This window comes from Tupaia chinensis, unplaced genomic scaffold, assembly GCF_000334495.1.
Source record: "Tupaia chinensis unplaced genomic scaffold, TupChi_1.0 Scaffold000478_3, whole genome shotgun sequence".
NCBI lineage: Eukaryota > Metazoa > Chordata > Mammalia > Scandentia > Tupaiidae > Tupaia > Tupaia belangeri.
Window position 1 is genome coordinate 819,121 of NW_006159990.1, and position 14,203 is coordinate 833,323.

Sequence of the window (14,203 nt, forward strand, 5' to 3'; positions counted from 1 at the left end):
CTTACCTCCTTCATCTCACAAATACAAAAGTGAGGTGGATATGTCTGGGGGAGCCTTATGACCTGAAAAAGTAGGGATGTTTGGTTGGTGAGTTTTTCCCCCACATTTATAGCTGTCTTAATTTTTTTTTTCTCAGACACAAAGTAATATTCTGAAAGAATAATAGGATGAACTAAAACAGTAAAATTCTATTACTGTAAATAAAATTAGGCAACATAAATTACCAATCTTCTTTTGTTTGAAACACATAAACTTAAGAAATAAAAATATATATACTTAAAATTATGCTACATATTGTTTTCTCCAACATCTTCAAATATGTAGTTTGTTTATTCAAAGGATGTAGCTGTGTTTCACAGCTTCATTCTTGGCATGGTTGCTTCCTAAATTAACTACATGGTGCTAATGAGCCCTTCAAAACAAGTATTGCTGTAGTTTATCCTATGTCTCTCTAGAGTTCTCCTCCTTCTGGATATGGCCATGTTTCAACTACCAGGATCATCAGGGGGAGAAAGGAATTGAGTCAAAAAGGACATAACCAAGTTGCTTTTTACTTAGCTAACATTACAGGAAGGGTGAAGGCTAGAGGACAAGCCTGGTGGCGTAGTCAGTGGCAAACTGAACTGCAGTGCTGGAAGCCACATGGCTGACTGTGGGTTCAGATCCCAGGGTGACCTGAAAATACATATGTGAAAAGCTGGAGGGATAGGGAAGAGGGATTGTGGTGTGATGACACCCTCTCTCTCTCCCTCTCTCTTTATCTCTTTCATTCTCATGTGTGCACATGTGCTATCTTGAGTTTTTAAAAAGAACTTACCAAAAATGTGAAGGCCAGAAACTGTTACCCACTAAAAAGATGGATGATCTACAAATGTATGTATCTTCGTCAGTTGTTAAATATTCTTAAAAATGGCACCCTATATTTGCCTTTAGCCTGAGGTCACCCACTCACATCCTTTGGCTTCTGCTTATACCTCTGGTGCTTCTGTTACCTTCTAGTCTAAGGTTATATCATCTGACTATGGGAACGCAATACTTTCTTACCCACTATGTAAAAAGTCCAGCCTTTGATCTGTCACCAATTTGCCTCTTTCAGATATTTAGGAGTAACACTTTACTCTTCCTTACTGAACACATTTGAAAGCCATTACTAAATGAGTCTTTTCTGTGTAAAGCGATTTTCTGATCCATTCTTATCAATGCAGGCAGTCCTGCCTACATTATGATGGCTGTTTTAAGACAGAATTTGGGGTCTGCAGGAAGGGGTGGATGCCACATGTGAAACAGTCTGTGAATCCGGATTATAAGCAGGAGGAAAGGACATTTTTTAGAGAACAGTAATATCAGAAAAGGTCCAAATCATGGAGAAGAAAAGAGGAGGTGAAGCAACTGAGGATGTGTAGTGGGGGGTTGGGGATTTGGTATGGAGGAAAATATGATGGGAATTCAGGAAGATTTCTGGGAGTTATCAGAGGAAGTTCTTTCATGGTTTATCAAAGCTGTACTGAGTGTGTGTGGATATCACAACAATACTCTAGCCTCTCTTCTGTAACTGGAGTTTTAGAATTTTAAGTCTGGAAGGTACTGTAGAGATCACTGGCCCCTCACCACTCAGGGTAGGGTCCCTAGACCAGCACTTGTTGGAAATGCAGATTCTCAGATCCCAACCCTTGCATGCCAGATGGGAAGCTGTATTTAAAGAAGAGCCCTGGGTGAAACACATGCATATAAATGTTTGAGAGGTGCAGGTCCAGTTAGTCCTCCATCCCTTGCATATCTGAGTATGTGAAGTGAAGAGACACCCAACACTTGGCAAGGGAGGCTGTCCCTTGCTCAAGTATTAGTAAAACATTCAGAATATTCAAAGCACGATCATCCTCCTGAAAACTTTCTCCTTTGATCCTATTAAATGTCAGTAAGTTCTCACTCTCTCTCTTCTGCCTAACAGCTTTTCAGATATTTGGTTACAAATCTTATGTCTCCTATTGGAAAAAGCATCTAATCTGAATTCTCTGAGTCATAAAATGTGAGTGCTTAAAGTCAATGCAAGAAATCCTGTAATCTGGGCAAAAGGCCCAAGTCCAAATCCCAGCAAGGGAAAACTGAACTCCAGATTTGGAGGAGCAGGGGCTCACTGCTTAGGAAATACAAGATATAAAAAGAAAGATGACTCCTTTTAAGGACAAGGTTTTTGAAAGAGTGAGTCATTCTGTGTTCTGGGATGATGGTAGTACTAACAGTCTCAAGGCAAATCCTTCACACCACCTCTCTTTTCACCAATTACTTTGGTTTATTTTTCTGGTCCATCTCCTTTAAAGTTTTGTGAAGAGGAATTTTGTGTGGGTATCTCAGCACTGCAAATCACTGAGAACATTCCTATAGAGTGAGAAAGTAGAAGGTTTTAAGGTGTTTAAATTTGCTATAAAGAGTAACAAAGAAAGTTTCTTGTCTGCCTAATCTGCCACGGTCATAGTTTTAAGGAGCCCTGCTAAAGACTGTGAGGCCTAGACCAGCAGATGCCATAATGGTTGTATTGCTGGACTCCCAAATGGCCAACTGTGGTTTGAGTCCCAGACCCAGTGGCTTTAAACTTACTTTGGGTGCATGTGTGTGCATGCCCAAGATCCCAGGAAGAGAACGGAGAAGAGGGGATTGCAGCATGGCCATCCCCCCTGGGAGGGTGATTTCTCACTTTCCTTCTCACTATCTCTGTCTCTCTCTCTCTCTCTCTGGAGAGAGCAAAAATCTCTACAAAAAATAAATAAAAATGAACTGTGAGGCCACATCCAGGTCTAGTGAGAGTGATCAGTGCAGTCATAATGTCTATAAATAGGACTAGAAGCAAATAAGGACTAAAACACACTGTTTCTCTCCTCAAATTCATTCTAAAAGACTGTTGAAGACTATGTGGTATTTCCTCAGTTTTTACTTACTAGTCTGCTCTCTTGAAAGCCAATGTAAGTGTATTAGTCAGGGTTCTTTAGAGAGACAAAACCAGTAGGATATGTATATAGATACACAAGAGAGGATTTATTGGGAGAATTGATTCATGTGCATACGGCAGCTGAGGAGCCCCACAACAGACCATCTGCAACCTAGAGACCCTGAGATGCTGCTAGCATGACTTGGCCCAAGTCTGAAGGTCACAGAGGCAGGAAAGTCAATGATGTAACTCCATCTGAGGCTGCTGGTGTAAGTCCTGGAGTCCAAAGTCAGGTGAGCCATGAGTTCTTTTGTCCAAGGGAGCAAAATAATTTTATGCCACTCTCAGAAGAGAGCAGTCTGCTTTCTGTATCTGCTCTCTGAGCCCCTCACTGATTGTGGATGGATGTCTGTCTGCCCTGTAGGCAGATCTTCCCCAAACGAGTCTATCTGAACTCACAAGTTAATCTCTGAAAACACCAAGACATACCCAGAATAAAGCTTTAAGGCTTCTAGGTATTCCTTAGTCAAGCCGCCACCCTAAACTAATCATCACTCTTAAAATCTGATCAAAAATTTCAATCGCCCCTCTCTTGTTGTGTTATTTATTTATTCATTCCATAGGTGGCAGAGACAGGGAGAGAAAGAGACAGAGATATAGCACCCCCAACAGGGTCACGCTGCTAGGATCTACCCCAGATTCAGCCAGCCCAGCCCATGCTGAGCACACTCAGGAAGGTCCGATGAGAACCTTCCCACCTGAGTCTGCCTCGCAGAGCATCACATTTCACTGCTGTGCCACTGTCCACTTCCACATACCCTTCTTTTTAACGTCTTCTCTAAATGTCTTTTCATTAAACATTCTAACCTAAAATCAAATGTGTAAGACCACAAGTGCCCAGTCCAGCTGTGGAAGCTCTTTCCTATATTTCACTTTACTCATCAGTTTGGTTTGACAGTTGGGAGTCAGGCAATACACACTGGAGCAGTCTCCCATTATTAGGCATATGCACAGAGGAGGGCGAGCACCCCAGCTAACAAACTGTTTCATCTAACTCCATTAGTTGCTAAGCAACCATTTCACTGGAACCTTCCTAATCTAACGCAGAAAAGGCCAGCTCAACTAATATGAAGTGTTCAGGTTATCCCAAATGTGCAAGTTACTTTTTCTGCAAACACAACTGATATTTTGTCCATCGGATGTGCTAATGCAGTCTCTACATCTTATAAAATGGGGAAAAGAGAATCTAAAAATAATCCACAGAGTTCAAACACCTTTTAAAAAGTAATGAGATTACTTTTTTTCTTAATTTATTATTATCATTTGTAATAGGACACGTGCACTTGACAGAGACGAGAGAGAGAGAGAGAGAGAGAAAGTTAGAAATCACTCCCCTGCAAAAATAGCCATGTCACAATCTCTTCTCCTCCATTCTCCTCTCAGGATTTTGGGCACACACACACATATGCCCAGTGTGATTTTCAATCTGCTGGAAACAGGACTCACATCACAGAGTCAGCCATGTGAGATCCAGCACCCCAACCTCCATGCCACCTGTTGGTCTTTTAATCCTAAAAAATTATATATATAAAATTTATTTCTCAAAATTATATGTAAACAAATGTATTTTATATCAATCATCCATTTTGCTTGCTGTTGTTTATTTTCTTTTGGGTGAAATGAATTTTATTCAATAAGAAAAACCAAACTTTTTCTTCTAGGGGCTTCTTATAGCTATAGTTTTTTAAAGATTTATTTATTTTAAATTTTATTTATTATCATTATTCCTCAGTTATGATCAGAAAGAGACAGAGAGAGAGAAAGGGAGAGTGAGAAAGCAAGCCACCAGGTTGAGGACTTGAACTGTCGTCCACCATGTGGGAATCCAGCATCTCAACCACCCTGCCACCTGTCATCCCTATAGCTGTAGTTTTAATAAGAACAACAATGACAAAAACAACTCATGTTTACCCAACCTTCACCATATATACCAGGCCTGCTATCAGAATATTATTCAAATTGATTTTTTTTCCCTGATAGTGTGTATACACACACAAGAGACAGAAAGAGAGAGAAAAATAATCCTTGATGGGGTCTTGTCATGCTGTGATCTCCTTTCCCCAGCCCCCAAGCTTTTCAGGATCCTGGACACCTGTGCATGCTCCTGGCATGTTTTCAAGACCAGGGATCTGAACCTGCATTCCACCTGTAGCTTCCAGCTTTGTAGGGCACAGCATTTTGCCACTACACCACAGTGGCTGGGCCTAAATTAATTTTTTATTTCCACAATTCTATGAAGTTACTACTACTTTTAATGTATTTCAAACATGAGGAAATTGAACCAGTGGAGTCAAGCAGCTGGTCCAAGGTGATAAAGTTTGTAAGTGGGAAAACCAGGACTTGAACCCCTGCACTTTCCCACTTTCTCAGAGCCTACTTGTGTGTCTCCCTCTCAAGAACAGCTGGGTAGACTGGGAAATCAGCAGGCCTTTATGTTCTTAAAAACAAAAACAAAAACAAAAAACCAAAAAACAAAAAAGCATAACTGTGTTTAGACTTACAGACATCTTTCCCAGCCACAGTTGACCTCAGAAGGATGACTGCTCATTGCCTACCTAAGAATTGCACATTACCTGTTACTGGACTCTCACAGGAGGTTGACTAATTTCCATGGGCTGTAGCAAGATCAGACATCATCTAATACATGCTTTGTGATTGTAAAGTGGTATACATAATTTCATATAAAATCTCTTATCATTTTAGAGTCACTAAATGAGAAGAATATTGGTAATTCAATCTTTCAAGAATCCAGGCTTGCAAGCCTAGAATTCAATTAACATCAGATGGGCTAATTAAAAGCAATTGCTTCAACAAGCAGCTGGATCACCTCACAGTGTGGAGAATTCATTCTGAATCAATTTTTTTTTTTTTTACAAAGATGGTAAATAGGATCATGGCATCTCTACAGATCCCAATAATTCTTGATAACCAATTCATCAGGTTCCCATATTCAGAAGTCTTGCCCCTTCTTTTATAAAACATCTGCTTTCACTCAATACTCGGTTATAAAGGTTTAAAATTCTCATCAGCTTTATTATATTTCAAATATGAGTTCTTCTTGCAGATGAAGCTCAGGTTGATTGTATATCTGGGATCAAATATGTACGAGTGAAATTCTTATTTTAAATAAAACTTAGTATGAAAGTTATTGCTCTAAAAGATATGGCAGAAAAATTAACCTTTTAACACATGTGAAGCAAATGCATACAAAATCTTAGCACAATGATTGGTATATTGTAAATGATAAAAAATGTCAGCTAGTATTACTTTATAAATATTTTTCTAGCTTCATAGTACTTATATTCAATATGAGTGCATCAACTTAAATAAAGGGATCAAAGGTAGACCAGTAATCACCATTCTCCATTCACTATAATGAGCACGATGAACTACAAGCATGGTAATAAAAATAATCGTCATCTGACTCTGAAATTTTAACAATTTCTGTGGCATTCATTCAGATAACATAAAAAGAGAATGTGATTGTGACTTTTTTTTCTTTTGAAGGTTTTTATCATAGGACACGTGCACTCACCAGAGAGAGAGAGAAAGACTGTGAAAAGGAAAGTGAGACATCACACTCTGGCCGGGGGTGTGGAGGGGTATTGGCCACTCAATCCCTTCTCCACTCTCCTCCTGGTACTTTGGACAAGCATGCACTCCCACCTGGCATGAGTCTCAAGTCACTAGGTCCAGGACTCAAACCACAGTTGGCCATATGGAAATCCAGTGCCTTAACCACCTTGTCACCTGCTGGCCCCGAAAGTGACTTTTTAAATGGCTCTCTCAGCCGTCTATTCATAAAGGAAGTAAGATTTGACGACCATCACTATTAACTGGTACTTCACCTTGATTTAACTAAAGGAATTCTATTTGTTTAGAGATTTTATTTATTTATTTATTTTTGCTATTGAGCATGTGCACTTGCCTGAGAGACCGAGAGAGACCAGGAGAAAAAAGGCAAGAAATCTCTTCCCGTGGGGATGGCTGCACTCTAATCCCTTCTCCTACACTATCCTCTAGAGATCTTGGGTGCACACATATGCACATGCACCCGGTGTAAGTTTTAAGCCTTCAGGTCCAGGACTCAAATCATGGTTGACTACGTGGGAGTCGAGCAACAGAACCATTATGCCATCTGCTGGTCTCAGGAATTCTATTTTTAGTGAAAGGTTAGGAAATTAGGAAGCACTTTAATAATAATGATAAAAAAAAATACACCTCTTGGGGCTCACAAGGTCCTGTCCCACAGAACAACTAAAATCAACCCTCCCCTGATTATTTCCCCGTGTGCAGCTTCTATAATAGCAGATGTGTAGCTGTTTATTATCAGCTGGGCAATTAATGCTTATCGAATGTCCACCAGATGTGTGGCTCTATAACAGGCTGTCTACACAATGTCAGATCGACTGCTAAATTTGGCTTTGCTGAACGTCAAGGCCATCATTAATGGTACTGCTTTTTTTTTTTTTTTATTTCTGGCTAAATTTAAAAGCTATTTATTGAGGAATCCTCATGGATACTATCTAAATGATTAATCATCAGATGCAAGATGCAGAATGTCAACTTTAACTACAAATAACACTCAGTTATGACTTAGGTGAGAAACGGAGCTCATTTTCACCTTTGGGTGATTTTCTGTCTATAGTGGTTTCTGTAACTCTGTTGCTTTGTAGTTTTGTTTTTAAAGTTACAATGGCCTCACAAAAGACAAGAGGACCCAGCCATGGTGGTGCCGGTGGTGGGATTCCATCACACAACACTGGAGCCACACACAAGCCTGAGTTCAGGCCGCGGGTCAGCCAATGCATGCCAGGTGCTCCTGCACATGCCTATGATTCTGGTGGGTTGGAAGGCAAGGAAGAGGGATTATTTCTCTCTCAAGAAATAAACTAAACTTAGAATTGAAAAGTAAAATCCATTTGCAGCAGTTCAGATTCCTCATCTAAACCACATTCTGGCATTTCCAGAAAGTTACAAGTTGAAGAGAAGAGACCACAAGTTACCATATGAGGTCTCCAACTAATCAGCTAAAAGCTCTAAAATGTATAAGCAGCCAGGTGTCTAGTTTTCCTTGACCCTAAGTGGTTAGCAGCTTCAGATGATACTGTCCATGTAAGACCAAGCCAACTGGAACTGAGAAAATGGCGAAATATGTGCTGGGTCACAAGTCTTTAGGACTAGACACTTAAATCTCCTTCCCAGATATACACATTCATTAAGTATCTAAGAAGTTCTATGCTGGTGAATGGGTACAATCATCACTCCTCTAGATCTAACTCACACTCAACATAGCAATGCCTTTTTTTTCATGGGAAGGAGGAATACATAGATAAAGCCTCAATGTTTCTGAACCATCTTTCTCCCACCTGAATCCCAGCTATTACACAAAGAGATCTAGTATGAATTTTTTTAAAAAAATTAAATAACATGTAGTTTTAATAGCAATCACTTTTACTTGTTAACATTAAAAGAAACAGGTGGCACTGATCAGTTTTGTATTTACAAGTATTTCAATGGATCCCGGGATCTTGTCACTGCTGAAGAAACACTATCCAAAATCCCAGAGAGGAAAGATCTATTGCTAATCAGGCCTATACCTTCAAAAGTTTTTTTTGAAAACTAAATTGTGGCTTTTTTGTCTTTACTATATTTTCAGTTACACAAATAATACATGAATATAGTCCTCTTTAAAAAATTAGGTTATCACAGATAAAATTAAAATCTTACTTTTTTAGAAGGTAATACTTGAGCTTAAATCAAGGTGAAGTACCAGTTAATAGTGAGTAAAGACCTAAAGAGGTCAAGAGAGCGAGTAACCCAGACAGAGGAAACAGCTGGGCAGAGGTCTTCAGGTGAACACGTGTCAGGCATTTAGAGGAACAATAAGAAGACCAATGTCACTGAGTGGAAAAGGGGTAAGAGTAGTAGGAGGGAGGCATGACAATGTAGAATCGTGCAAACCAAAAGACAATGCCTTTTATTCTGCATGAGGGTAGAAACCATCAGAGACCTTTCAGCAGAAGTGATACAATCTGACTTGGATTTTCAATAGGATCTCTGGGCCTGCAATACTGAAACAGCCTTCAAAAGATCAAGAACTGAAGCAGGAAGACAAAGTAGGAGGATATTGCAAGACTTCAGGCAACAGAGGATGGTAGCTTGAACTAGGGTGACAGTAGTAGAAGTGGTTGGCATCTGGATACATTTTGTCAATAGAGCCATGGGACTTGCTGGAAGTTTAGATGCAAGAGAAAGGAGTAAAAAATGAGGTAGATACTTAGGACCTGCATTAACTTCAGAGCTGCTATTTATTGCAATGGAAATAAGTGGTATGTGGGAGGAAATTGGGGGTGTGATTTTGAATGCATTATGTTTGTGATGACTCTTACACATCCATGATGAGCAGGCCATTGGAGGTAAGTTTTGGATTTTACGAGGGTCCAATCAGGAAATATCGCTGATGGTTAATTTTATGTATCAACTTAGTGCCCACATATTTGGTAACATATTATTTTGGATGAGTCTTTGAAGGTGTTTCTGGGTGAGACAGTATTTTAATCAGTATACTGAATAAAGCATATTGCTCTCTGTAATGTAGATGGGCTTCATTCAATCAGCTAAAAATCTAAATTGGGGAACCAGCAGTTAGCATAATGGCTATGTCGCTGGACTCCCACGTAGTCGACCGCAGTTCACGTCCCGGACCCGGTGGCTTAAAAAACTCACTCCGGGCGCGTGTGCGTGCATGCCCAAGATCCCGAGAGGAGAATGGAGGAGAAGGGATTGCGGCATGACCATCCCCCCTGGGGGGGTGATTTCTCGCTTTCTGTCTCTATGTCTCTGTCTGGCTAGTGCACGTGCCCTATAGTGAAAAAAAACCTCTCCAAAAAAAGAAAAAAAAATCTAAATTGAACAAAGTCTGAATAAGAGGGAATTCCCTCTATTTCACTGCCTTCGTCCTGGTACACTAGATTTTTTCCTACCTTCAGACTTAAACTGAAATTATCAGCTCTTCTTAGGTCTCAAGGATGCCAGCTTTCCCACTGAAACTACACTGTCAGCTCTCCTGTATCTCAAACTGAGATTAAAACTACACACCACTGGCTGTCCTTTGCCAACTGTAGATCTTCGGACTCATTAACCTCCATAATTATGCGAGTCAATTCTGTATAATGTCTTTCTTTCCATATATACATCCTGTTTGTTCTATGTCTGTAGAGAACCCTAGTAAGTCTTTGAGTACAGCAGGTGGTGTGGTAGTTAAGGGTGCTGGACTCCCACATGGCTGATGGTGGTTCGAGTCCCGTACCTGAAGGTTTGCTTTCTCATTTTCCCTCTCTCTTTCTTTCTCTCTCTCTCATACACTCTGTTCTTCTCTGGTCAAATAAAAAAGAAAGAAAGGAAGGAGAGGGAGAGAGAGAGAGAGACAGAGAGAGAGACAGAGAGGAAGCAAGAAAGGAAGGGAGGAAGTTAAATAAAATAATTCTTTTTAAAAAGGAGCCCTAATACATCATTAAACAAAAAAATGCATATGTGCACGCACACAGGCACACACATATATATACACATACACATGCATACACACAGAAAACGAGGCAAGTCAGCCTAAGAAATGTGGAGAATATTAAAATTTACCAGGACAGGGGCATGAGTAATGGGCCCTAGTCACATACACTAGCTATACTTTAAAAATATTTATTATTATAATAATAAATCAGACTCTCTGTTTCCAGTGTTTAAAATTAAGCATGATGATCCCAGGTAACTGTGTGTCCTGCTAACCTTATCACAGTATGTAGTTAATCAGTATTGTACAAGACTCCTGCAATAGCTTTTTTTAGTAGAAGAAAAAGCTTTGATAAACGACATAACTCTCCTCCCATTTGTGATTTTTGCCTTTAAAATCATCCTAAAATATGTAAGGCCTTGGTGCACATATTCTGGGCCACCATATGAACTCTTTGCTTTGTATACTTTGCCTTGATTTTTCTTAGTCAACCAACACTCACATACCCACACACACACAACCATGGGACAGTATGAGATCACCAAGGAAACTGGTATAAAAAGAGAAGTGCAAAGATTGAGTCTGGGCCACTTCAATTTTTTTTTAATTGATGCCTCATCTTTTATTTAATTTAATTAATTATTAGATTTTTTTGCCATAGGGCATCTGTGCTCATCAGAGGGGCAAGAGATAGAGAGATACAGAGAAAGAGAAAATGAGAGGTCCCTCCCCCCAATGAGGATGGCCAGGCTGCAATTTCTTCTCCTCCATCCTCCTTTTGGGATTTTGGGCATGCACACACACGTGTCTAGCATGATTTTCAAGCTGCTGGGTCCACGATCGGAACTATAGTCAGCCATATGGGAGTTCAGTGCCTTAACCAACACATCAGCTGCTGGTCCCCATTTTATTTTATTTAGTGTCAAGCCTCCAGGTCCAGGACTTGAACCACATAGTCAGTCATGTGGAATTCAGTGCCTTAAACACCAGGCCACCTGCTGGCCCCTGGGTCACTCCAATTTTAAGAAGCTGGGGAGGAGGCAGCAGCATATTGCTCCCACAAGTCTTAAACACGGACTAAAACCCAAGGGATTCGTGGAAGACCTGAAGACCTCCCGACCTAACTGTGGCTGTGGTGCCCTCCCCAACCTGAACCCTCACTGCTCCTGGACTCCATCCATGGTGCAGCCCCCCAGCCTCATACTGATGTCGGATTCCACAGCTTGTGCCTAAGTAAGAAAACAGGCCTCACTGGAGACATTCAAGCAAAGGCTGGACAGCTACTTTTCTGGAACAAAAAGGAAACTCATGCATCAGAAAAGGTGACTAATAAACATACCACAAAAATACAGCTGCACAGATACCAGAATCTGATCAGATCAAACAGTTTAAGGAATTTCTTGGAACCTACAATAAACTTTTAGGAACATACTTTTTGGACTGCGTTAAGGACTCTACAAGAGAAGTAAAACCTGAAGAGATCACCTGTTCAGAACATTGCTTACAGAAGTATCTAAAAATGCCACAAAGACTATCCATGAGATTTCAGGAAAATCATATTCAGCAGAATGAAGCCCTGGCACCCAAAGCAGGACTCCTTGGCCAACCACGATAGAGAGGCCTGGATGGATGGACTATCAGTGAAAGCGTGCCAACAGCTATTGCACTGGAAGTGAGGATTCATCTGATAGAATCCACAAAAGCAGTAGTTACCATGTTAAACTGTTGGTCATGACTGTTAGGCAAATGGAAACCACTGGAGAAACAAAATCATTGTATACCAAGGATAATCAAATTAGACGGTCTTGTTGTTAAATGAAAACAATCATTGTATACCAAGGATAATCAAATTAGATGGTCTTGTTAAATGAAAATAATACACTGCAACTTTTGTTGAGGCCTTAAGATTTGGCAGCTTGGTCACTTGATTAGAAAAGTAAACCATTGTTTCTTCAATCATGACTGTTCATTTCAAAGCAAATTATATGTTCAATCATGTATGAGATAGAAAAAATTTTTATTACTGAAAGTGAAATAAATGGAAATATCACTGAACAATTGTTTATAGCGCCATAATATTCTGACTGGACTGTGAATACGTTGAAACATTTTCTGTCGGCGTCATCCTCCAAGTATTCTTATTCATTCATGTCTGCCTCAAATTGCTGGTAAATACATAAAATAGTAACTTGCTTTAAAAAAAAAAAAAAAGAAGAAGCTGGGGAGATGAGGCAAAACTAGCAAAGAAGATCGAGAAGCACCAACCAGTGAAGAGGAGGAAAACCTAGAGAGTGTGGAGTCCCAAGGCCAAGTACTTCCAGAAATAAGTAATGGATAGGCTGAGGACTAGATATTAAATTATTAAATTTGTTTATATTTTATAATCTTTGTATCTATATTAATAAGTGAGATATGATTCCAATTTCATTTCCACTTAGTCCATTGTGTTGCTAATAACAGTAATACCTGATTATGGGCAATTTATAAATACTAGACATTCATTTTGCTTAGTTTTGGAAGTCCAAGGTCAAGGGACCACATCCAGTGACAGTCTTCTTGTTAGTGGGGACTCTGCAGACCCTGAGGTGGTGTAAGGTATCACACATGGTGAAAGAGCAAGAGCTTGTGTCTATGTCTATGTGTTGCTTCTTAAAAGATAACAGGAAGAATCAGAAAGACCCCACCCAGATGACCTCATTCAATCCCAATCACCTCCCAAAGACCCCATCTTTCAACACTGTAATCAGATCAAGTCGCCACCCTCTCCACATCATGACAATGACTTAGTGACTTTCTATACATGAATTTCCAGGAGACAAATTCAAAGAATAGCACTGCCCTTGTGTTTTGATAGTAGAACTATGCTAGTCTTATAAAATGAGGTATATGGCTTTCCATCTTCTTTTAGACCTTACAGGTTTATAGAATATGGGAGAAAGGTCCAGCCTCTGTGGCAGTCAGCAGGGTGTCAGATTGTGGAGCTGGAAGCCACAGGCCAATGTCCCAGTGAGTCTTAAAACATGCCAGGAGCATGCATGGATGCTCAAGATCCTGGCGGGCTGTTGGACTGGAAGAAAGGGATTGTGGCCTGACTGAGGCCAGGGCAGGGTTTCTCTCTCTCTCAGTATGCTCTATCATAAACTTATTTTTAAATTTATTAAGTATTTTAATATACATGAAAATACTAAATATATATTTAGTATTTAGGAAACACATATCAGGTTGTTGGAAAAGTCATGATGCATTTTTGCACAGAAAAAAATATGTCTTGATTTTTCTTTTTGTATTTTTTGGAGAGGTTTTTGCTATGGGGCACGTGCACTCGCCAAAAAGAAGAGAGAGACAGAGTGACAGAAAGCAAGAAATCACCCCCGGGGGGATGGCCATGTAATAATCCATTCTCTTCCATTGTCCTCTCGGGATCTTGGGCATGCACACAAGCGTGCCCGGCATGAGTTGAAGCCACCGGGCCAAGGACTCGAACCAAGGTTGACTAGATGGGAGTCCAGCAATGTAACCATTACGCCATCTGCTGGTCCCAACATCTCGATTTTTCTGACAACCCAATACATAGGATATATGTAAATATATCCCAACATCTCGATTTTTCTGACAACGCAATACATAGGATATATGTAAATATATATGTTGTGTATGACCTGGCTATTAAGAGAGTTGGTACCATAAATATATATATATATATATATATA

General features: G+C 40.0%; 1 protein-coding gene and 1 pseudogene across 2 annotated transcripts in view; one reads left to right on the plus strand and one right to left on the minus strand.

Annotated features, from left to right (window-relative positions):
• The window catches only part of KLHL32 (kelch like family member 32), a 244,098-nt gene that overhangs the window by 125,365 nt on the left and 104,530 nt on the right, over positions 1 to 14,203 (minus strand). The gene's annotated exons all lie outside the window — the stretch shown is intronic.
• On the plus strand, positions 3,121 to 12,108 carry LOC102483125 (mitochondrial import inner membrane translocase subunit Tim9 pseudogene; annotated as a pseudogene).